The sequence below is a fragment of the Pholcus phalangioides genome, unplaced genomic scaffold (genome assembly GCF_987345545.1).
Source record: "Pholcus phalangioides strain wild (caught in Gottingen) unplaced genomic scaffold, Ppha-v1.0 ptg000020l_1, whole genome shotgun sequence".
Taxonomy (NCBI): Eukaryota; Metazoa; Arthropoda; class Arachnida; order Araneae; family Pholcidae; genus Pholcus; species Pholcus phalangioides.
The window spans coordinates 1651145-1677830 of record NW_028301613.1 but is presented as its reverse complement, the minus strand read 5'-3'; the positions used below and the strand labels follow the sequence as shown (position 1 = coordinate 1677830).

At 43.9% G+C, this 26686-nt stretch overlaps 1 protein-coding gene and 1 non-coding gene across 2 annotated transcripts in view; one reads left to right on the top strand and one right to left on the bottom strand.

The window, feature by feature from the left end:
* The window catches only part of LOC149070734 (uncharacterized), an 82773-nt gene that overhangs the window by 35975 nt on the left and 20112 nt on the right, over positions 1-26686 (bottom strand). The gene's annotated exons all lie outside the window — the stretch shown is intronic.
* TRNAV-GAC (transfer RNA valine (anticodon GAC)) lies at positions 19040-19111 on the top strand. The gene has a single exon. It is a non-coding gene; the product is annotated as a tRNA-Val (tRNA).

The window sequence follows — 26686 nt, the reverse complement described above, 5'->3', positions numbered from 1 at the left end:
AGGCCGCTACACGCGTAAATGCATGGTAGGTTTCCCGCCAGGGTCGTCTTAACACATTGGCCCACTCAAACATTGTCTGTGGCCCTCAGTCACAAACTGGTAGGTTGTACTTCACATCAGGTAAAGGTCCATCCAAGGTACCGTGAAGACGGTTTTGCATCCTACAGGCCATGGGCGGAGATACGGAGGGCGTAGGAACCCCCCCCCCCCCAGCATCAAAAGTGGAGTGGGCAGATCTAATGTATGTGTATATGAATTGACATCATCATCGTGCCCCGCCCCCCCCCCGACTTCCAAGTCTATCACCGCCTAATATGCTACAGGTGGGTTCTGAATGAGGAAGATAGACGTTCCACGCTTCTGTTACGAATCCACAAGTTATACGCGTGATGTCATAGAGCTTAAAGGGTTTCAAATTCACAAGCTATATGATAAGTGTCTAACGCCTATAATAGTCCGTTTCAGGTTAACTTTGCAGTGAAAGGGAAGCTACGAGGGAACCGCATCACTCGTTGCTATGGGAACGAAAGCCTCTTAACCAATGTATCGATGCGCAGCCTCGGTAAGGTACGGCCGATTCTCGCCAATCTCACTGAGAAAAATATTTTTTACGTGTAACGTAATTGCACAGTTAAATTAGTAATAATTATAGAATTAAAAGAAAACCATTGCCGATACTTTCAGAAATTAAAGTGAGGTTTTTGAAATCATTTGTTGTTTTTTGATTAGAAAGTGTTTTAAAATTTAGAAAAAATAATTATCTTCTATCAGAGCGTGTCATTTACTCTTCATTGATGTGCCGTAAGTAACACTAAAAATTTAAAAAAACAGTCAAATGTTTCTGCAATATTTCCCTTACCTCAGCTGAAATTTATTTACAAAAAAGAAATCCAAACAATATTATGAAAGCAACGTATAATTTTAAAATACTGCGTATATTAACCATGACTCTCAAAAACTTGGGGATTTTTAATTTTTTCTTCAATTTAAATAAAAAAATTAATATTAAATAAAATTGAGAAGAAGCAGATTAACTATGTTTTCACGTGTAAATGCAGGAATAGCACCAAATAATGATACGGAAAAGTTTAGAATTTTTCTACTCACTTTTCTCGCCGAAATTTTCGTCGCTCGGCCTTACCCCCTTCCCCGAACGGTATACGTCGATGCCACTTGTTTTCACGACAGCTTTAGTCTTTTGTTACGGATAATTCTTATGGAGTTTTGTTTACAGCGAGTATTCATAAACCAAAAACATAGTATTCAGGAATGGAGGACCAGAGAACTTTAGCGTGGCTATCTATGGTGAAAATAAAGACACAACTGTCACATAAAAGATGAAAGCCCAAACCGCTTTTGTTTTATCTGAAGAGACAGGTGGGTTGAAGATGGCGTCCGTTCGTGTGAGTGGAAGCCGCGACTCTGTCAACACTCTCCGTGATCGGAAACTAAAACTATCCCATAAACATGGCAAAAAATAAATAATTAAAAAAAAGGAGGACATAAAACCAAAACTTCTGCACCCATAGAGGGCCTCTCATAGCAATATCGGCACTCTCCTGGAAGAGAAACACTTCTTGTAATCTATGAGTGAATATCTGAACTCACTGAAGCCTATTTTTGGGAGAAAATAAAACCGATTGAATATTCGTTTTTATGTAAGCCTATAACTGCATGTAAAACAATGAAAAATTGTATCGTTATGGAAAATTCAACCAAATAACGAAAAAAATACATGTATACAGCATACAATTGTGTAACGGAAAAAACACGACAGTGATATTGGCGGGGAAAATTTCTAGGATATCGCGCCAGAGTGTCGTTGCCGTTGCTATGGATTTTTGATAATGGTAACCAATATTTTTTATAATTTAAAAATTTTAAACAAGTAAACATCGGTTCAAAACGATGTTTTTTCAGTATTTTTTCAAAATCCTATAAAAAAATTGAAATATTCTGTATAAAGGTTCATCTTAAACCTCCGATATATGAGAACTATATTTTGCGGCGAAGGAATACACTCTCTACCTTTCTCTTCACTGCAAAGTTAACCTGAAACAGACTATAGATCACAACTACTCAAATTAAACGCCGCGTACGCTTTTAAACCTCGATTCTGCAGCTGAACGTCAGAGCGTAAATGTTTTAAATATCGATTCTGAATCCGCTACTTATATACGCTACGTTCTAAGCCTTTATTTTGAAACGCCCAGTTTTTCGTCACACGTTTTACACCTTTATTTCAAATCATGTATCATTATACTTCACACTTTTTAAGCCTTTATTCTGAATCCACAAACTATGCGTCACACGTTCCACGACTTTATTCTGAATAAACAAGCTGTACGTCCCACGTTTCAAGACTTTACATTCTGAATCACAAGCTATAGAGTAAACGTCTGGCTGCTGAGTTATGAATCTGTAAGCTGAACGTTTTAAAACGAAAATAAGTGCATATTTTTAGCTTTTTTTCCCCCTATTAATCGCATGATATTAATATTTTCAAGATTATTTTTAACTTTTTGATCTTCGAAAATTTCATCAGATTTACTTCAATTTTTTCAAGAAAATATATTTTTTTTCTTGAAAAAAGGTTTTAGGTCTTTTTAAATGAATATTTTTGCATTTCTAAATGCATGTGTTCGTGGATACGTTCATATGGATATTTTTTTCCTTTTTGTGCATATCTTTTCATTTTTAATGAAATTTCAGCTTTTTTTAAATGAATATACAGTCATTGCCATAAAAATTTGCGCACCCAGAAGAAGTCATCAAAATGAAACGAAATTTTACACATGTAAGTACTACGTTGATATAAGTAAGTGATTAGAAAATCCAAGAAAAAGGATCATTTATTGCAGAAAAAAGTACAGATGAACAGAAGTTTTAGTACTCTGTTGGACCCCCCTCTAGCGCGAATGCACGATGCGATACGAGCGGGCATTGAGGCATACAAGTTCCGCATGATGTCCCGAGACATCTCGTTCCCCAGTTGTTGTAAATGCGCCTCTAGTTCGACCAACCTCGTAGGATGTCCAACTTGCCGTCCCAAATGATCCCAGATATGCTCGATTGGTAACAAATCTGGGGATAGAGCAGGCCAGGGAAGGGTGGTAATGTGGCGGAGGCAGTCTTGTGACATCCTTGTTGTGTGTGGCCTAGCATTGCCTTGTTGAAAAATGGCTCCTGGGAGCCCTGCCATGAGTGGCAACACATGTGGCTGAAGGATGTTATGGACGTACCACTGGGCTGTCATTGTGCCATGGATCAATATTAGGGGTGACCGCGTATCGTAAGCAATGGCACCCTATACCATGACACCAGCTGTGGGAGCGGTGTGTCGCTGTAAAGCGAAGGCAGGATTGAAGCGTTCACCACGGGGCCTCCACACACGGACACGATTGTCATCACTGCTCAAGTTGAATCTCGATTCGTCGCTGAAGACGACCTGGTTCCATTCCGTTGCAGTCCAATCCCGTCGTGCTCGACACCACTCCAAACGGAGGCGTTGGTGGGTGGGTGTCATTGGCAGTACACGTAATGGGCGCCGCGATACCAGATGTCCTTCAGCCAGGCGCCTTGCGATGGTTCGGGAAGACACGGGGGCCCGTAGTGAAGCTGCTGCCTGTGTCTGGATAGCGGCCAATGAGGCAGTTGGCTCTACGCGTGCGTTTCGGATGATGTGACGGTCTTCTCGACGACTGGTCTGTCAAGGGCGTCCTGAACCTGGTCGCCGTGTATATATATATATATATATATAAATGACGTCTCTTCTGTCCACTGGTCCCAACACCACAGTAAAATCAGAACGGCCTACTCGCCGAGCTGACCACCCAGCTTCCATCATCCCGATGATTCTTCCCCTATCGAACTCTGACAACTGTTCATATGGTCTTCGACGGCGGCGTAACGGCATGTCTACCTCAGCATTTCCTTTGCAAACGATTAAATACACTCCAGCAAGCTCAGCTTACCTGTTTTATACTCCAAGGAGAACGAAGTTCAACGCCCTCTAGTGGCATTACGCCATGCGCAATCACGCTGCATTTCTAATCATTTGCATATCTGCCGACTTCAGGCCAACTTTCGTTTCGATCCTCCCACAATTATTTCTTGGTGCGCAAATTTTTATGGCAATGAGTGTATATATATTTTTTCACGCATATTTTTCAGAGATCTTGTACATGCCGTTTAGGAAATATTGAAGAATTTTAAAGCATATTTTTCTATTTTATGCATATTTCGGTATTTTTAAATGCATATTTTCACAATTTTCGGGAAGTTTTATTTTTTCGACACTTTCAAATGCATTTTTTTTTCCATTTTTGCGTATATTTTTCATTTTTAGTGCCATATTTTGCCGTATGATATTAGATGGATTTGTTTTCATTTTTCGCGCATATTTTTGATTTCATGTTATGTCTCGGTACTTTTCAGTGCATATTTAGGAGTGTTTTAGTGCACATTTTGCCTCTTTTTAAGTGCATATAATCCGCATATAAAATCTTGCTTTGACTTAGAAAAGTAAATTGGACAGATTTGTTTTGGAGATCAGAAGCGGGTGCGGGATGGCTATTCTCTCAGCTATGATCTCAAGTTGTTTGTGGTTGCATATGGCAAGGAGTCTCGGGATGTGGCTGTGGGTTGACGGCGATTCCATCCATATTCACAAAACGATATCTCTTCTTTAAGAATTCTTCTTCTTTAGAATTCGTTATGCTTTAGCAGTTCGTCATTGTATTTTGAATAAATGAGAAACCAGCCATGTGCAGTCGAATCCCGTTATAACGAACTGAACAAGAGACCGGAGAACTCATTTCGTTACAACGAGAAATTTCGTTATAAATTAATTCCATGTTTATGCATTGTTCCTAGGTAAACTTATCTGGAGGATTAGAAAAGTGTTCGTTAAAACGAGAATTTCGTTACAACGGTATTCGTTAGAACGGGATTTGACTGTATTTTGTATTCTTCCCGACCATTCTTGGATGGCAAAGACCTATTCTGAGGCGTCAATTTTTACGACGTCGACGAAATTTTCCATAATTTTGATGTCCGACTTGAACTTATAAATTCATACTCTTCCGTTGGAGCGAATGCATTCACAATCGATTCATGTAGGCCCTATCTATCGATAATATACATGCGGAGTCAGGATTGTAATTAATTCCAGGGGAGCTTTTCTGACACAAATCGATCCAGACAAATGCTCATCGAATCGAATGAATACATATATAAGCGCCGTCTAGATTGTGGTGGTTATTCGATAACAGCGTGTAATGTAATCATGAGAAACTATTGAACCGCGGAACGAATAAGGAAAACAAGCCTCACGAATGTTCATCGAAAAAGACCGCTCACGACATCCATCATGTCGTTTCGGCCTGTGTTGCCATAATCAGATATCCGTTATTCGAGGATCAAAAATTATCCTTCATTCAAGGATAACCCAACTGAAGTGGTCGTGCAAAGCTGGAACGGGCCAGAAGGGCGGTTTGAGCTGCCGAGGCTGCTGTAGCCAGAAATTTCTTTCGTTTGGGGGGCGGGGCGGATAATACACAACGCTTGTTGCGCTTGCAGCCTTGACTCAGTTCGAAGTTCCACAACGTTCCTGGCTCGAAGTTCCCAACTTCGAGCCGATCTCCCCGTTAAAAGCGTCGCCACAAAGAGCAACAGGCCTACAAACGGTACAAATGTTCAATTCTGAAATTTGATGGCAGCACTGAAAAATCAGACACAGCACTAGATACGCACTAAGACTGTTAGGTACATGCACTTACACTTCCGGCACAACTCACTAGGTACACTGGTGAAATAAATTAAGAGAATTTGCATATTTTATCGAATTTCATGGACTGAACTGAATGTAAAACCACTGCTTCTTGACAAAAATGCGAATCTTGTACGTCAAATACGTAAGCGTACACGTGTGTGTAGGCGGAGCCAGTAGAGAAACAGGCTTTATAAGCGCGCGTAAGTTCAGACGCATTTCGTTCGCTAGCACATCTCGGCGAATTTCTTGGCGTTATTTTGCAGCAATAGGTTAATTTCAAATTATAACAGTAAAAATGAGTAACCACCAACGTTTAGATGATGGAATGAGGTGGCGAATTGTGGGGAAGGCTAGAAGCAGGCCAATCTCAAGTCCAGATTTGTAGAGAGTTCAATTTAACGCCCGGCGTCGTCTTATGGAAACAGTTCCAGGATACCGGATCCATCGAGAGAAAGGCTGGGCAAGAGCAGAGAAGATCGCCATTTGTCGATTACAGCGAGGCGTAACAGGAGTGCTACAGCTTCTCAGCTCTCTCGTGACTTGTATGCACGAGAGTGTATCAAGGGTGACTGTTTCCGAAAGACTTCATGAGAGAGGGTTGTTTGCCAGAAGACCTACTACTACTAAACCGTACATGCACCTCGTACACATTCCTCTTCGGAATTTCTAACGAACCGGCACATGCCGGAATGTGTGTTCTGAGTGTATGCTTGGCCCTAACGTAACTTATGTTGTAAAGTTGCGCTTGTTTCGTGTTCATGCTGCCATCTGGCTTCCATTTTCTGAAATAAGGATGGAAATGCTTGAATTTTCGTGTTTTGTGAGTATCGTGTTGTAGGCCTGCCTGCTCTCTGCGGAGAGACTTTTTCAAATGGGAGATCGGCTCACATTCGTGTCTTGAAGCTGGAAAACCGCAGAAAACCAACTTCAGCCGACCACCACTGCGCCGTCAACGGGGTTCGAACCTGGATCCGATTCTCGCCGTACGTTCATATGAAGAGAACCAGGGACCCGCTACCGCGAAATCGACCATTATGGCGGAGAAGGTTTAATGGTCTGGGTAGGCATCATGTTGGACGTCTCTCCATGTATTTGAAAGAGGCACTGGGGCTGGTGTAAGGTATAGGGATGAGGTCTTGGAGCCCTATGTTCGCCTTTTCCTGAGTTCATTTTAATGGACGATAACGCGAGGCCACATAGAGCTCTTCTGCTCGACGATTTTCTAGAGAGTGAGGATATTCGCCGGATGGATTGGCCAACCAGATCTCCAGACCTTAACCCTATAGAGCATGTCTGAGACGCTCTGGGGAGGGCAATTGCAACTCGCAACCCCTCCCTCCGGGAACCATCCAGGGAATGAAAACAGCGTTGCTGAACGAGTGGGACCAATTGCCACAGGAAATGATAAACTGCCTTATTTAAAGTATGAAATCACGCTGCGAGACCTATATATCTGTAAGAGGGGAATCATACCCACTATTAACCCATTTTTTTGTTTATTCTGCAACCGCTGTTTCATACCTTCCGACTCCAACGACTGTTACGCACGATCATGCGTGTGTATTACAATTATTGAATGGTTATTTGTTTTGTATTGTATCAATGTACGTACATATCAAATTTCATTAAAATCGGTACAGTAGTTCTAGAGATAATCGACCAAGTCTGCAAATTCTCTTAATTTCTTACACCAGTGTAGTAAATTGCTTACGGCGATATAGACCTGAGTTGCACTCGCTTTGAAAGAAAAAAAAAAACCTTGGTTCAGTGGGCGTGGTTTCGGAGCTGCTACGTGACGTCATGGCCTCTACTTTTTTTTCCCGCAGACGACATCAGCTTACAAAACGTACTTTATTGAAGGGGATTGTTTTAAATTTGTCAGAAACACTGGCCGGGTTAACATCCCGGCATGACATCACCTTAAAGTGAAGCGCCGTTCGATTTATACGAAGGTTTTATCATCTAATTAATGCGAAGATGTGAAATCAGGGGAGAAAATCAAACTGTTTAGGAGGAATCGAACCTGCGTCCTCTCGTATGATGGGCGAGCGCGCTATCCCACCGAGCTCCAGAAGCAACGAATTTCTTTCCTTAGCTTTTAGTGTGCGTTGAACGGAAATATGCATCGAAAGACCGATTAAACTCAGCTAACAGCTGAAGCCGCTGTGCTGGTCGAGTGGTCATTGTGACGGGCTCGCATCGCGAGGTTCCGGGTTCGAACCCCACAGTGGTGGTCGGCTGGAGTTTGTTTCCTGTGGTTCCCAACTTCGAGCCGGTCTCCCCCTTTAAACAGTCTCGCCACAGAGTGCAACTGTCCTACAAACGATTGGATTTTTTTTTTTTTTTGGATTTTAAATTTATTGGCGCAAGGACCAATTTGGTCAAACTGCGCCACCTACAAACGATACAAATGTAATTCAATTACACTTCACTTCTGAAATATAGATGACAGCACTGTGAAAAATCAAATACACCTGATACGCACTCAGAGTGTTAAGTACACGCACTCACACTTCCGGCACACTTCACTAGGTAGTAAATTGCTCATGCGATAGACCTGAGTTGTGCTCGGTTTGAAAGAAAGAAAGTACATGGAGGAAACCAGGGCAGTGCCGGGTATTTTAGCGAGTTACTAATACAACGTTTCTTTCACTGCTGTTAAAATATATACGTATAAATGATTGATCTTAAATAATTCACGTCCAAATAGTCGCAAGACTACCCAAACGTTCGACCTGCTTTTTTCCACGGCTACTCTGCATCGCTTTTTCATCTCCCGGGTGATAAGTGAGTACTTGATCACCGGAAGAGCACGCATAAACCAATGAGAATCGATTCTGGGAATCGAACCATCACGCCTTACACGTGCAGCGAATGCAATTCCGAGTCGCGTTCCACGCGATCTCACCCACGGCCGACAGGAAGCTGATCGACTGCCGGTTATAAGATTTCGTGATCGTTTCACAACGAACATCATTTTGCCACACCATAGAGCCTTATCACACAGGAGCTGGCAGCTTACAGGGGAATACCGTCTTTGGAGACACTCGGTAAGTATTCCCACTGACCAGCAGACAACGCAATGGAATTGTATCGCCAGACTCCCAAACCGTTTGGACTTTATCGTTTGGCATCTGATCTGACCAAAATCCGCTCCCGCAGGTAGTGGTGGACTGTCGACGATGGAAACAGGTCTGAAGTCCACACGGAATAGCAAGTCCTATTTATAGGCAGTTGAACTCATTGTTTGGATCCAAACAATCCCTGATGCGACTACTGTTGACACCCCTCTGTCACAAGAATAATTTTTTTTTTCATTGTTGAAACTCGTTTCATTGTTGGCAATTGTTGAAAGAATTCAGAACTCGCGCAGATTCCTGTTGGTGAATCAAGCTTTCGACCTGGAATTCTTCAGAGTTAACTATGGTATTATAAGGCGGTGGTTCCCAAACTTTTGACGCGAATATACGTCACGTCTTATAGATCGGTACGATTTTCGAGCGCCACGAGAAAATAACTTTGACTCTAAATAACTTCTGGACAATATATGCGAGGACAAAGTTTCTAGGGATAAGAATTTGATTTCGGTATGACGTCATCGGAGGACAAAATGTCGCAACTATTGGGACTATATAGTAAGGGCTATGTCATCTCTTTGATGCTGCACTTGCCGCCTTGATTCGATTCTTGGCAACGGGATAAGTCCAGTGGCAAATTTCTGGCGTTCATTCGCCTTGATTCAGTGGGCGTGGGTCTCAGAGCTGCTGTGGGACGTCGCGGCTCTACTACTTTCTTTTTTTTTCTCGCAGACAACATCAGCTTACAAAAGTACTGTATTGAAGAGGATTGTTTTAAATTTTAGTCGCTCGTTTTACTGTTTCAAGTGAGTGATCTCTCGTCCATGGCGTTGTTTTAGTGTCACTGGTATGCACGGGTGGTATTTTTATGATATTTTCTTGTGATTCTTGTGTTAAATCAGGGACAAACAAATATGAGTTCTTATGCGATTGCAACGTGGAAGAACATTTCTTGGAAGACAAAAAATTTGGGATTCAAGTCACTTGTCACAATCTTCCTAAAGACTTAAAAGCGGTTGTTCAAATTTAAGAGGCTCGATCGAGTAAACTGTAAGTACGCTTATTATTTGCTGCAATAATCTTCACCATAGTGATTATGAAGTTGACCCGAAGAATCATCTTTTAGGTTTACAACAAAAACTTTTCAAACGATAATTGAAACTATCTGTCTCTAATTGTGTTTCAAACAACCATAAAAGTCTACTTTCGTGATTCAACTGAAATGGATCCTAGAAAAAAATATTCTTAGTTGAAGTTAAGCGCAAATGGAAACTTCAACTTCATAAGAAAATGCAACTTCTTTATTTTAAATGTTTAAATGGCTAAACGAAGCAAGCCAATAAATAAACAGATAGTAATGAAAATAATCGAAAAGATAATTTTGGAAATAATTAAGTAAAATGGTACAGTACAGCCAAACTATCGTAATTAACAAGGTCGCTCTCGGTTCTGCAGTGGAATGGCGTCAGCTACTTCACCAAATAACTAACTCTGTCCATATATCAGCTGTATTGCAATTTAATGCCATTAATGAGATGGATTTTGGAAATGAAGGCGCGTGTCTATACAGCACCTCCTAGAGATAGAAGGCCTCTGCTGTGTTTGCCATAAACGTCATTCGTACTACCTAGCAAGTTTGCCACATCTTGAAACACAGCATATCCTATTTCGTTTGTTCTTATTTTGGCGTAGAATCTTCCAGATCGGTTCACAAATACCGCATGGTGATTGGATGTGGGGCATCGAAATTGCCAATAGAGATCGCCCGATCATTTCTTTTCCCCACAACGATGATACTGGCACGAGCAGGGAATTTTTTCCCCTGAATATTCTGAGGGAAAATGGACTACTTACGGACGTCACAGGCTGAGTGCGGAGGCCTTCTATCTGTAGGAGGTGCTGGTCTACATCGGTGGTCACCTCAAGCTCGTTAGGGAAAATATCTCACCTATATCCTTCTTCGGGTTAGAACCTGGGACTGTTATGGCAACCTTCATGGTGGTAGACGAGCCCCTTACCACCACGCCACTCGGGCGTGAAACTTTGACCCGTATGAGGATCGTCGATCGAACCCACGACCTTCGCGTTATTAGCACAACGCTCTAACCGACTGAGCTAACGGGCCACCGTCATGTCACCTAGCACTGACTCTTGCGCCTCATGAGACAGACCTTGTTATATGGCTCTGGGATAAGCGGCTACGGCCTTGCTAGTGACGTATATACGACAGCGAACCGAGCGCAGCCAGGCTCAGAAAACGGGTTGCAGAGATATTTTTCTCTTCTGAATCCATATTCTGAATTAGGATTTACGCCAACGACATGGTCATCGCCAAAATTCCACCTGCGTAAGAATATAGAGCAGTGATGTGGTAACCTCTTCCAGCAAAATTTCCCTTTTGTCTGAATTTTTCCCACACATTCCGAAAAATTTTCTGCCATCTAACGGGGAAAATACGTAATCAAATATTTTACAATAGAAAAAAAAAAAGCATGTGTTTCATATTTATGTATTTTTTCAATAAAAATTCTTTTATGACATGACAAAATTCTTTTGTGTGATGAACTCTCAAAATTTCCCACAAACACCAAGATATTTCCCATGTGGACCAATTTTGGCCAATTTTTCCCACAAGTTACAGTAAAGTTTCCCCCGACTTCTTATCGGTGGTAGGTCCTCGGCTGTACCTCCACTACGAGGGCGTCGGCATTACCTTGCATATCCCCCTTCAGGGTCCCCCAGGCCAACGCATGACGCTATCCGGTAGGCGAGCGTTGTATCGTGCAGCAGTAGCTACTTTGGCGGCGGCGGCCATACCATCCTTGAATGGCAAATAACGGTTGTTCATCCAAGAGTTCATGGGGTGGTGGTCACCACCGGCATAAGAGAAGGATGGCCTTTCCCTGCCCCGATTCCTGGGCACGCCGTTGTTGGCGATTGAAGATTTAGCCGGTTGGCTTCTGGTTTTCTCGGTCTTCAACTGCCGGTTCGTAGCTCTGTTGATTCCTTTGGCAAATGGACACGAAACAATCGCCAGTTCGATTGCTTGGACGTTTCCTGCCTAGCCGGGAACCGGTTCGGTGCCGATCTCCTCCCTTTGACAGCATGACCATCGTCGTATCGTTTCGTCGTATCTTCTTGAGCTGCGAGGCCTTGCCCTCGGATGCGGACGCGACCCGATTGGTCTTGCACTTGAAGAGGGCGAACGTCTTCTTCACCATGTTCCCGTTGACGTAGGGACAGCGCCTCGTACAGACATCCGGTATCTGGTCTCGAAAGCCGGTACGGGCACAATCCGGCGCACTTTAGTGCCTCCTCCGTTGACTTGGAGTTTGTTCAAGTTCCTGAGACAGTACCCTGTACAGTGGGATATGATCCTCTCTTCAAATTCTTCGTTAGGTATGCAAAAATCGTTGTTATTGCCGTTGTTGGCCTTCTGTTTGCCATCGGCAGATGAAGTACATACACCGTCCCTACGGCTTGGCTCATTGATCGGACTTGGAACTAGTGCATTTCCCAAGAGTGCGTCGTACGCCGTCGGACATATTAACATTTCATTTATCAAGCGACTCGACACTGCGCAAGAAATCGGCACGTACCCGTGTTTGCCGTCGCTGATCTTCATCATACATATTTTCAGAGGGGCTATCTCACTTTCGCCAAATGCGGACTTGATCCTTATTCTCCCCTCGCCTTCACTGTCGTCGATCTTAACCAAATCCGATCTAACGACTGAGATCTGGGTCCCAGAATCGACTACGCCTCTTATTCTCTCTCTGTCTTCTGACCACATTTCAAACTCGCGGTCTGCGGTGTGTCAATGTCCGCACCAACACCAGCTGCCGGCACCGTGATATGTGCTGTTAGGACTGTGGTCTCTTCAATCGTGTCCCCCTCTTCCATCTGGACAGAGTTTGCCTGGGCCAGACTCAATGACTCCTGCTGGACTCTTGCAGGACAAAACCTTGCTATATGGCCTTCTGCTCCTCACGCATAACAAGTGACTGCGACTCTCTCTCTGGTATTCGAACCCATCGTCTCCTTAGGTGGGCAGGACTTACCCTGAAGTCTCTAGTTTCCGCTGGCTTTCCATCTCGGATTTTGATGAACAGGTCTTCGGGTTCTCGTTCTGTCACTAGGGAAGGGTGTCCTCAGAGTCCTCTTCACATCATCGAACCTATCTAGTTTCTCCGATAGCTCACTTGGAGACACCATATCACTCCATTCGTCCAGATAGTGTTCCTTAAAATCTGCTGGGACGCGTTTTTTCATTTGATCGGTGGTGATTAAATCTCTTAGTCCCTCAAACGTCGTGACCCCCAAAGCCGCCGTCCATCCATCAAAATAGGTACACAGTTCGTGGTCGAAGTCTCTCCAAGTGCCCTCTTGATTCTTGTGGCGCGAAGAAAACATCTGTCGGAACTTCTCTGGGGTGAGTTTGAATCTACGCAATAATAATTCTTTAACTTGGTTATAGTCCTGTACTTGCTCTTCCGGTTCGCGGGCAATTAACTGGTTCACCTCGTAGGGAAGAAGTCCCAAGAGCTCAGGTAACCAATCTTCCCGTGCCAGGGCCACACGACGAGCTTGCCGCTCGAACAGCACCAGGTACAGACTTATGTCCTCTTCCATCCTGAACTTTTGCATCAGGTTCTGGCAATCCCGGCCGGGGGTTCTGCCGCGCCCAGCTTGATTATTCTCCTCTCTTCTGGCTCCTGTCTCGATCCTCAGTCTTTCGAGTTCATGATCCATCTCCTTTTCTCTACGCCGCTCCCCCATCTCCATCTCTCCTCTCTCTTTCCTATTGCTTTTGATCGTTTTCAGCATCTCTCTGCATGTCGCTTCGTTGTACAGTTCACTTTCCTGTATGGTACTCACTAAATGCATTAAGCTGAACTCCGGTCGGACTTCTACCCCTAAGTTGGCGGCCATGGTCTCCAGATCCTCCTTGTTCCCTTTTGCCAAATACGCCATCTTTATTTATCGTCTCGATACCGCCGCACAACACTTGCTTCTCTTCCCTAGGCAGGATTGCCCCTCTCAGCACCGGTTGTCGTGTTGACTTCACGAAAAAAAAAAACAAACAGCGTAGGAGCTCGACGCTGCTGCTATCCTTCTATACGAACCGGGGTGGTTCCACCGTCGCTAGGACACTCTTCTTCGAATTCAGCTCACAATCTTGAGTCGTTGAAGCCACGACCCTATCGTGCCGACTGCGCCAGTAAAGTTTCCCCCGACTTCTTATCGGTCGTAGGTCCTCGGCTGTACCTCCACTGATTCCAGGACGAAATAACTGGATTCTAGACTCCCAAAAGAAGAAAACAACACTTTATTTAATTTATTTTCCAACACCTCCATGAAACCGTCTTGTCTCTTCGGTACAAACTTTCGCACCCCCTTCTCTTTTTCGAATGTCTCAAATCGTTCTCGTTTCTCTCTCTCGCGACTCCTGTTTCTCCTCGGCCTTTTTCCAACCTCTTTTCTCCTGAACCTTACAGTTACCATCACTGATATAGAGTTGTATCAATAGCATTAGCAAAGGACGAACATTCACCAACGTCAAATTCGGTTGGGAGTACGCCAGTTGTTGGCGGGGCAGCTGAAATAAATAAATAAATACCTACAGAATATATCCCAGGCCCGTGATTTCAACTTTTTCCGGGAGGGGGAACATATATATACAGGGGGGGGGCAGCGTCAAAGGTGGAGCCGACTGATCTAATGTATATATGAATTGACATCATAATCGTGCCCCCCCCCCCACTAATAATGACCTTGCCCCCCAGAGTTCCAAGTCTATCTCCACCTATACTTCATATTATGTATCTATATATTACCTTGTTGGTTAATTTCTATTGCACTTTTTAAAGCCGGGGCGACCCCCCCCCCCCCCAAATGACGAGCCTGCAGAGTCCTATCTTATATGGACAAATACGAAAATTTCGCGCGAATGCTCTCTGCACAAGAGAAGACTCTTTGACACACCTTTATTCAGGACGTTTTACGAAACGCTGATTCATTTACAGTATTTTGCCGTTAATCCCGCAATCAAATTACCAAAAGGCTTTGGCGACTTCTACGCACATCACCGATAGTAGATTCAGATACCACTTCTTGTGAATTGTCGAACGCCCACTGGTTTGGACTGCGGTTACGTCACGTTTCATGAATAAATGCAACCTCGTTTCGTCCAAGGAGGGCACGGAAGACTGAATGGGAGGGACAGGTCGGTAGGGGATGCCCATCGAAATGCAACACAAGTATGTGCATGGGGGGATGACTGGCCTAGAGAAATCGTTGGCAGCTCTGTAACATCCGAGATGTACTCATCCTCCGAGAACGCTTTTGATACCCCCATGAGATGTGAAGCGGGGTGTGTCTGATTGGTCCTCCAATATCAAGGATTCAATTCAGAGGTTTTTAAAAACCCGTCTACACCGCGATTATTCGGGTACTTCGACGGTTGCTAGAAAAATACACCCATATCCATAAATTAAGGATAATTCAGAATCACACGGAAATCGAAATCTAAAGTAAAAATTTCACCTGTAGAATTATCACACACACATCTGCAAGAATGATATGCAAATTTCAGGAAGCCACCAGATGATACCGATAGTACGTCACAACGACGAGAGTGTAAGAGGGGGGGGGGTATATAAGGAATGGTGGCAAAGAAGTAAAATTGTTCGCAAGAGTTCTGTAAGGCGCTCAGTGCCATAAGCGAATAGTTATGACACATGTGGATGATTTTTTACGTGGTAGAATTACCGGCCGCCTGGAATGTGGGCGTGCTCAGATGGAAGTATCCGAGGAACTTGGAATTGCCCAAAGTGTCATCTCTAGGCTTTGGCAACGATTCCAAGATAGCGGAAATGTCAGTAGACGTTACAGTACAGGTCGCCCCCCGAGTTACAACGCCGAATGAAGACCGGTATTTGGCAGTAACTGCCAAAAGAGGCAGACGGAGCACAGCATCCGACCTGTCTCGTCAGCTATCTGCAGCCACGGGTACCACAGTTTCAAGGCAAACCGTGTATAGACGTTTGGGAGATATTGGTCTATATGCTCGCAGGCCGGTCAGATGTGTTCCGCTCACGGCAACTCACTGTCGTCAGCGATTAGGCTGGAGTAGAGAACATGCAATGTGGACATCGTCACAGTGGGCTTGTGTGATGTTTTCCGACGAGTCCAGGTTTAGCTTGCAGTCTGATTCACGTCGGACTTTCATATGGAGAACGCCAGGTACCCGTTACCACCAAGACAACATCATTGAACGACACCGTTACGGTGGTGCAGCATTGCTCGTTTGGGGTGGAGTTATACTGGTTTCCAGAACAGATCTGCATGTTCAAACCAGAAGCATGAAAGCAAAAATTTATCGGGACATCATTCTGGAACAACATGTACGTTTATTTAGGGGTGCCATGGGCGCAGAATTTGTGTTTATGGATGACAACGCCCGTCCTCACCGAGCAAACATCGTAAACGAATGCCTTGAATCTGAGGATATAACCCGTATGGAATGGCCAGCGTTCTCACCTGACTTGAATCCGATAGAGCATGTGTGGGACATGCTTGGCCGACGAGTTGCAGCCCGTCAACCACCTCCTACACGTGTACCGGAACTTCGGAGAGCATTGCTTGCTGAGTGGAGTGATCTTCCCCAAGATCAGATCGATAATTTGATACTCAGCATGCCTAGGCGTTGTACGGACTGTATTTCATCGCATGGGAGACATACAATGTATTAACCATCATACCAACCATGTAATAGTAAGTTTTTGTAAAGGAGATATTTTTTACAATTGGTCCAGGGAGCAAAAATCGTAGTTTCTATGAATGGTATCATACATACACCATCGTTTTTGTTTAATAAATGGGCTTTATGAATAAGTAACGTTTGTTTTGTTTCTGAACCTTTATCTGCCGGAGCTGGCATTATCCTCAATTTATGGACATGAGTGTATATAAGTCTGGCTTCTCTGATTATCTTCTTTCCCGCTTATTTTTCAAACTGATTGCGACTGCATCTCGCCACAGCCTTACACCATCCCTGAGACGTGGGTGCGGGTGCGATGCACCGACAAAAAAAAAAGGGGGGGGGAAGAAATATATGCACAACATGTTACAGACTGAAGTAATTTTTGATACACTGAGAGAGAGAGTTACATATGAGTTGACAAGGGGGTAACTTGGTTACCCGTACTGACAACATACAATGAAGTTAAAACTAGAAGTCACTAGTGAAATTAGTATTGCTATGTTAAAAGGGGCCGTTCAAGTATTACGTAAGCAAAATTTTAGCCATTTTTTACCCCCCCCCCCATGGTCAGCAAAATTTCGTCATCAGCTCTGCCCCCTCTGAAACCTAACGCATATTGGTGGGATCAGAGACGTACACGGGGGGGGGGGCATAGGAGGGTTCTCTCGTGCCTTCTTTCCACGATCAAAAATTTGGTTTTTTTAATGCAAAAAATTATTTTTTTCTAATTGAAATTTCGGAAGAAAATACCTTTATATGTTATTATAATCAATTTCTGTTAATTTCAATGTTATTTGAACGCAATATTTATCTTCTAATAAATTCATCGCGACTCACCCTCTAAGCCATATAATGATAAATCACATAAAGTTGGCCCGCGGACCAAATATGGCCCTGGGGGTTACTTAATGCGGCCTGCACTTCCTCAAACCTAATTTTGTAAAAATGAATTAAACGGCACATTTACAGATCGCTTAAGTATCCCGTGGTATAATTCCAGAACATTTAAGCGGCCCGTGGCATATATTCAGATCACTTAAATGACACAGTTCCAGAATTTCCTAATTCACCTTAAATAGGTGAATTGAGAGATCCCTTGATTGACATGTGACGTAGTTTTAGAGCACTTAAGTGGGCCCCAGTGCGGTTCTACATCACTCAAATTACCCGCGGCACATTCTCAGATTATTTAAGTGATGCGTGGCACATTTCCAGATCACTTGGATCCGCGAAACATTTAGAGATAATTGAAGTGGCTCTGTAGGGCACTTATCAATAGGAGGGATGTTACTTCACCCACAAACTATCGAAAGGTTTTTCTCGTTTTTGGCGCACCGAGTAAGATGAAATTAAGAATATTTCATGTTTCCATAAAAGGTGGTTGAAGACGTAAGCATTATTCAAACCCCTCCTCCCCTCCTTGTCATCAAAAGTCAGCGAATCGGAAACTCCCCTCCCCTCCTCCCCCCCCCCCCCCCCATCGATGATGACGTAATACTTGAACGGCCCCAAACATCGAAAATGAAAAGCAAATCGATCGGCAAATCAAGAAAATACATGCACTGAGTAATAAGTTAATCTTATATAATCGCAGCCCCCATGTAAGTAGACCGCATTGTAATGATGAATGAACCCAGGCATAATAAACACAGCGCAAAAGAAAGTGTGATGAACTATTCTTCGCAAATGGTAAAACTTATACAAGAAAAATCTGAAATTTCTCGTGAGGAATTCAACATGAGAATTTCCATTTCAAATTAGAATCAACGTAGATATTTCCACGAGAAGACCTCTCCCAGACATTGACAACTAGAAGCGTGAAGTGAACAACCTGTTGCATGAGATTTGAGAACAAGATATAGAAATGTTCTCACCACTTGTCAATACAAGATTCATTGAAAGACTGGTTATTTGTGGAGATGAAGATTACGAGGAAGAAAATTCATCACTGTAACCAGTCTTGGGAGCGGTAGACCAGGTCGATATGATACTCGCCTAAAGTACCAAAGGATGTTTAGAGGTGTAGCGAGTTCGATACCCGGTTCGTCCTTGTCAGAAAACTTTCCTGGCACAGGAGTACAACAAAAAAAACGCCGACATGACCGCAGAAGGGTTAGCGCACCAACCTCTCGATGAGTACAAAAAACACGCCTGCCATTCGGAATCGGCAATAAATTGTAGGTCCCGGTCTAATTAGCCCTCGTGTGCAGAAAATGACCGAGGTGCGACAAAAATGATCAAATGATCTGTAACCAGTCTTTCAATGAATCTTGTATTGGCAAGTGGAGAGGACATTTCTATATGCATGTGGCCATCTGGTTGGCCTTTGTCATTCACGAGCTATTAGTTGATTGTTGACGCCGTCCATGAACGGTGCCTTTCAACATATCTATATATACGCTCCAAGGTTGAAATATTCTATCTGCGTCCATAGCTTAGATGGTAGAGCACTCGTCCGACAAGCGAGAGACCGGGGTTCGTGTCCCCGTGGGGGCAGTGATGAATTTTCCTCCTTGTAATCTTCATCTCCACAAATAACCAATATTTCAATGAATCTTGTATTGAGAACAAGATTTGAGTTGGGACTTCCCCTGAGGCAAAAGTGCATAAATTTCGTTTTGTCAAGGTTTAACCTTATATCATTCTCAGCAAACCAATCGTTAATAATTAGAAGATCTTGCTCAATTTGAGATATCAATGTAAATTGATCGTCGCATGAATGAAGAATTAAAGAGTCATCCGCGTATGCAATAATTTCACCGAAAAGTTTGAAAGTACAAAAATCATTGATGAAAATAATGAAAAGCAATGGACCCAAAATGGATCCCTGAGGAACTCCTCTACCAATGTTCGAGTAAGAACTAAATGAATAGTTAATGTTTACATTTTGTGTTCTATTTCTTAAGTATGATCTGAACCAAAGAAGTGGTTCACCTCTGACACTGACACCAGCATAATACCGTTTACTAAGTAAAATTTCGTGATTTACGGAGTCAAATGCCTTAGAGATATCAAGAAAAATAGCTGCAGTTTGTTTATTTCTCTATCAATGAGATAGTAAGTAAATCAGAAGTTTAGTAAAGCATATTCGGCACTACGCCCCCGCAAAAATCCATATTGATTAGGAACAAAGAAATTGTTAAGTAAAAAACTAACAATGCTGATTTTCATTGCGGATTCTATCAGTTTTGAAAAAAAAATGGGTAAAATCGAAATGGGACGATAGTTGCTCAAGTTATTTCTATCTCCAGATTTGAAATGGGAATCACAGCAGCACATTGTGTGTGTGTGTGGTGTGTGTTCTCTATACAAATCTACAATTTTATCTCGATCGTCGTCAAATTTGGCATATATACCAAATGGGACCCGACTTAAACGATAGGCTACTTTAAAATTTCGAAATTTTAAAATCTTAGTATTAATCCCATCTTAATCCGAAGTATTCTTTCTACAGATTAAATTTACAACGCTTAGTGTTTCAGAGCCCTCAAGTGGATAGAAGCAAAAATGAAGTTGAAGATTGGGTTAAGAATTTATCAAAATCAACAGTATTTATATCAATCAAGGTGTTACAGCTTATATTATTGAAATGAGAATTGAAGTAGTCTTCGGCTAAAACGTTATCGTCAGTGCTATCAGGTAACACATTCTTAGAAATACTACCAGTTAAGTTATTTATGAAAGACCATTGTTTTCTACTTGCGTTGCATTTTTTTTTTTTTTTAAATTCAGTGCAGAGATATTTATTTTTTGCAGTGATAATTTGTAATTTAAGATTTCGAGCAGATTTATAAATGTGATTTATATTCACATTTATAAATTTCATCAAAAGGATGAGATATTCGTTGGCTCTGTAGGTCTACGGCAGAGGTCGGCAAACCGCAACCCTTGAGTGTGGCTCTTCCCACGTGCGGGCGAACAAAAGTTCCAGATTTTTGCAAAATCATTTTCAGACACGCATTTTGGCCATTTTGTTCTCGCTCTCTCCCCTCCCAAGTGAATCATCTTTTTCACGGTTTTTTGCCGAAAAAAACAGAGTGAAAGCCTGACGCTGATGTCACGTTACACCTCCGCGACCAATCAAAACTGGATTTCGGGCCGGAACTGGGAAGTTCGGGAAAACGTTGTCGAAAACGAGGCTTTTTTCCTAAGGTACTCGGGGTAGATAGACTCAAAAAACGAGTCTCCTCTCAGAACAGGGGGGCGGGGGAGACATGCAATGTTTTCCAAAGTAAAGAACGTCAACCTCTAACCCTGCCAGATCATAGAAGACGATGCCCCTGGGCCACCACCTCTCATGACAGCCTCCCGAGGCCTCCTCCCTCCAACCAACGTCGGTGAACACTGCTAGAAGCGATCCACTAGGGGCCACACATCTGAAGCCGACGCTCCTGGACTACCATCTCTCATTACGACTCTACCGTGGCCACCTCTCTCAATCTGTAGCAAACATGAGTCATCGCTGCTGAAGCAATCCACCAGGAGCGAACATCCGAAGAAGGTGTTCCTGGGGGCCTCTGCACCACAAGACGGACCGCCTTGGGCTGTCATCGACGACGTCCTCCGGCTAACATCTTGTCGGACGAGCTTACAGTGAACCCGTCTTCCGAGAGAGATAGAGAGAGAGAGAGGATGGACGAAAGGAGATAGACGAAACAAGTATACAAGACCAGTGTGGATGGGAGAGTCTGAAGGGGTCGACCTCAGCGAACGTACCTCAATCAGATCGAGGACGTTTTTAGCAAAGGCCACAGCTTAGGAGTACCCTAATTAAGTTAATAACAATGTACCTATCTATATAGTTCACAAGTTTGAAAAATTTGGCTCTCAAAACAAATTTCAATCGTTGTACTGTTGATATTTGGCTCTGTTGACTAATGAGTTTGTCGACCACTGGTCAAGGGCGTTCACTCGGAAAGTGAAAAGACGTGGGTTCGATTCCCCTCAAATTGTCACTCGTCGGCAAGGAAATGAAACAACTGGTCGTGTGTGTACTTCCCTCATTGAATAAATATTGTATGGGGGAAGTAAATCGGGAAAAAAATCGCTTTGTGTCCTCAAGGAGGCGCACAAACAACGACGTCTTCGCGCTGTTTCCACTATTTGCACCTTCCCCCGCCCATCAGGCTAATCTCCACGGATTTCTACGTGGATAAGCGAAAACACGCGAATATCATGCCCCCACACACAAAAGAAATACTCTGTGCATGCGATATATTCAAATACACACGAATCTTTAGGAAATGTAGGGGGAGGGGGGGGGGGAGGGGAAATGGGACGAAAACACGCGAACGTCTTGGCGAAGCAACTCGCGGTCATTATTTTTCGTCCAGCCGACAATTTCGAAAGCCATTGCACGTGCCTCCACGATGTGCATTTATTATTAGCATTATCCCCCCCTCCCCCCCCCCCACACGCTCTCACCCGCGAAAAAAAAAAAAAAAATGCTACGAAACCACAGAAATGGAAAAAAAAAATCATTCCATCCTCTTATTGTCAACGGAAGATTGCACCGGTGATATCAATACATTCTCCCGAACTCGAACCCATAGGGTTACCAGATTCGAACTGAGAATGGAGAGGACGCTTGCACGCGCACCCCCCTTGGGGACATCACTTTTCCTAGTTCCCACGAAAGATGGCGCCACTCGCTATACTATTTTTCTTTCCTTTCAAACCGAGCACGAATCGAGAGACGAGAACCTGGAGTGCCTTGAACCCGAAGCAAGGCTATTCTATGCCACAGTCCCACGTGCTCCAGGCTAGTAAAAATGAGAGTCTAGGGGGGAGGGGGGGGGGAAGGAGCGAAACAGCTCTGGAAGCAAAAATCCATAACATTCATCGTGATAACACCATTTGCTACCCACGGCCAACAGCATCATGGGCCCCCAGCAGACTGGGAAGTAATATTCTGGGACTTCTTCTAACTGGATGGAAATATCAACTCACCAATTAAAACATTTTCAAAATGATAACACACCAGACCTCATTATCATGAAGTATACCTTCCGTCCCCGTCCCCCATTATGCACCTTCTTCGCCTTGCCCGGCTGGGTCCATGCGTCAAATCAGCCCTGGGATTACCAAACCGAGCACAACTCAGGTGCACTATCACTATGGGCAATTTACTACCGATTGAGATGCGCGGGAAGTATAAGTGTGTGTATACTTAACACTCTGAGTGCGTTTCTGGTGTTGTGTCTGATTTTTTTTCCCCCGTGCTGCCATCTATATTTCAAATTGTGAGCGGAGTGTAGCGATTGAATATTTGCACCGTTGAAGGCCTGTTGCTCTCTGTGGCGAGTCTTGTTATTGAGAAGATCGGCTCGCATTCGCACTTCGAAGTTGGGAACCACAGAAAAACCAATTTCAGCCGGCCACCCAGGACCGTCATTTCAACTTTTTCCAGGGGGGGCAAGCACATGTACTCAATGTATGTATATATATATATACCATTTTTAGTGTATTTTCAAAATCCAGGGGGGGGGGCAAGGGCCCCCCTTAATGACGGGCCTGCGGCCACCATTGTTTCGACGGTGCGGTTTGATCCCGGGTCGTCACGATACGAGTCCATCATTCCAACCACTCTACCACCACAGCGGTATGACGCCACTATACTGACAAACAGGGCCGCAACTAAGGGGGGGGGGCAGGCGGAACTCGTGCCCCGGGCTTTGGACCAGAGGGGGCGCAAATTTTACTCTCAAACCTCTCCTTCAACATTACAAGGGAGCACCCCGGATGACCGAGCATCCAGTTGCGGCCCTGCTGACAAAAAAAAAAAACCGTCATCACAAATAATTTTCCCAACTAAAACAGAACAGCTATATAAAGGGAAAAGAAAAAGAACAAATAAAAATCCATCACCCCTCACTTATAATGAATTGTTCGCGCAATCTGGTCAGTTTTATTACTTTGTCTGGAGCAAGGCAAGCGCTTTTTGTTTCTCTACCCTCAGAAGGTTTTCTTTTCCTTTCAGCAGAGTTGCTGTTTTTTGGCCGAAGGCAATTCCGCCGTAGGAATCAGCAGTGATTGTTGTTTCGATCTTTTATTTTCTTTATTTCTGCATGGAAGAAACAAATAAACAAACTAACTCCCCCCTCCCCTCCATCACTCCACAAATACAAGGCCACAACAGGCAAAATGCCCAACGAGGTGGCTGCGAAATAGATGCCCGTAATAAATTCCAATAATCGGGTTTCTGCAACAGTTGGTAATATAATTTTATAGCCGCTGTGGTGGTCGAGTGGTCATAGTGACGGACTCGCATCGCGGGGACCCGGGTTCGAGCCCCACCGTCATCACAGTGGTCGTCGGCTGAAGTTGGTTTTCTGTGGTTCCCAACTTCGAGGCGCAAATGCGAGTCGATCTCCCCGTTAAAAAGTCTCGCCACAGAGAGCAACAGGCCTACAAACAGTACAAATATACAGTCACTACACATCACTCACTTCACTTCTGAGATATAGATGGCAGCACTGGAAAAATCACACACAACACTAGATACGCACTCAGACTGTTAGGTACACGCACTTACACTTCCGGCACAACTCACTAGGTAGTAAATTGCCTATGGCGATAGACCTGGGTTGTGCTCGGTTTGAAGAAGAAAATAAAAATATATATATATATAATTTTATAACTGTTATGAAACAGTCTCGCACAATCAACAGGGGCTCCATGTAACAGCCCTCGCAATCTATATATATATATAACATTTATTTTCTGTGTGTCCCCTTATAACGAACTCCAAGAGACCGAAGAAATCGCCTCGTTATAACGAGATTTCGTTATAATGGAATTTCAGTTTTTTTGCATTGCTCCTATGTAAACTTATCTGGGGTGGGGGGGGGGGATTTGAAAAGTGTTCGTTAAAACGAGATTTTCGTTAAAACGGGATTGGACTGTGTATTACAATTATTAAATTATTAAGAAAAAGAAATTATTTCAAAATAACCAAAAAGTTAACGAAAGGGATAACTTCAGAGTAAATAAGTGTCGTCCCCCCCAATATAATATGAGGCCGGATCTCTGTTTATTCAAGGGGAATAAACACCACGAGGTATGAATTGGAGACCCCGCGGGCTTCATGGGGAAGTTTTAATTTTGCCAGCACAGTGTAGGGTCCCTTCCCTAGGAGAACGAGAAACCCTTTTAGAAAAAAACCGAGCATTTTCTCTATTCGTTTGTTGTCGTCAGCCGCTAAGCCAATGCCGCTAAGCCTAAGCCGCTCGCCAATGAGAATTCCCAAATCGGTGAGCGTAGTCGTATTCGGAGTAATTTTACCATGCAAATGTACCCACTATTGTATGCCCATACTGAGTTGGCCTCTGACCTTGACCAGCACCTCCTAGAGATAGAAGGCCTCCGCACTCTGCTTGTGACGTCAGTAAGTAGTCTATTTTCATTCAGAATATTCAGGGGGGAAAAAATTCCCTGCTCGTGCCAGTATCATCGTTGTGAGGAAAAGAAATGATTGGGCTCAGAATTGGCGATTTCTATGCCCCACATCCATTCACTATGCGGTATTTGTGAGCCAATCAGGAAGGTTCTCCGCCAAAATAAGAAGAAACGAAATAGGATATGTTTTGTTTCAAAATGTGACAAACTTGCTAGGTAGTCTGAATGACGTTTATGGCAAACAGTGCAGAGGCCTTCTATCTCTAGGAGGTGCTGCCTTGACGCGCGAAGGGGGGGGGGCGGTTAATTTCCAAGGAGGGGAAACGGGGGGGGGCGGCGGGAAATGGAAAAAAACTCGCTAAAATAGCGCAAAAGACGACAACGGAAAATGCCAACCTGCTCTTTTTCCCTGCGACCTTTTAGCCGAAAGAAGATAAATGGAATCGCCCATCATGACGTTTCGTGACGTCGCCAGTCCAACTCGCCGTGGGTATACAATAATTACCCACTAATGTGCCGCTACACATATGACAGTAAATATTATGTCTATGCGTGCCGCGAGTCACGTCATCTGGAACTGCGCCTCGGGTCACTTAACTGATCTGGGAATAGGACGTGAGCCACTTCATTGGTTTGGAAACATGTCACGGGCCGTTCAAGTGATCTGTAAATGTTCCGATAAGACCATCCCGCCTTACATCTTTTGCAGATTTCGAAGAGTTCCCAAGATATGGTTGCATCTGGCGTTTATTTATAAATCAAACTTGTATACGGACAACTGCATAAGAAACACGGGGAAAAAGAAAATACCATACTCCAGAGATTTACCAGTATTTCCCTTGTTTAACCTGTAGACCAGTGGGTCTCATCCTGGGGGGAGCCACGTGGCCCCTCTTGTGATCCTGAGATATTCTGGGGGGGAGGGCATGACAAGTGAAGAAGGGGAGCCGCAGAGAGCCATGAAGAAATAACGCTTTTCAATGAAATATGTTGGGAAAGAAAGCGACTGTGCTTTCATAATCCATGGGACCCATGTGAGCATTACCCGGGCCCCTCATACCCGTGCCTACAGGATGAGATCTTGCATTACTATTTTCGAATGTGAACATGTAAGCTGTTACTTCCAGTTAAGTATGGGGGGGGGGGGCCATTATGGAACATCACTCTGTCCGGAGAACTATGATGTTGAGAGAGCCATGCGTTAAACCTCCACGAGGTCTGCAATAGGCACATCTCCAAAGTGAAGTGTTGCTGCCAGTGGGCATTGGCATATGTAAGTGCCACAGAGAGCCCACGGCTCCAAACACGGAAATATCGTTGTCTGATTTTTTTTGAAGCGGAGAAGATAACTCGGGAATGGCCCATTCTGTAAATGTGAAGCGGGGGTCGTTCAACTGATTTGGGATAGGGCGTGAGTCACCCACTTAACTGATTTGAGAATAGGACGCGTTCCACTACTTCATTGCTTTGGAAACGGGTCGTGCGCCGCTCAAGTGAAGTGATCCGTGGCACACTTGCCTGGAATAAGACGCTTCATTGGTTCGGAAACGCGTCAAGGGCCACTTAAATGATCTGGAACTCTGCCGCGGGCCACTTCGGTGATTTGTAAATGAGCCGAGGGCCACTTCAGTAATCTGTAAATGAGCCGAGGGATACTAAAGCAGTTCGGTGATC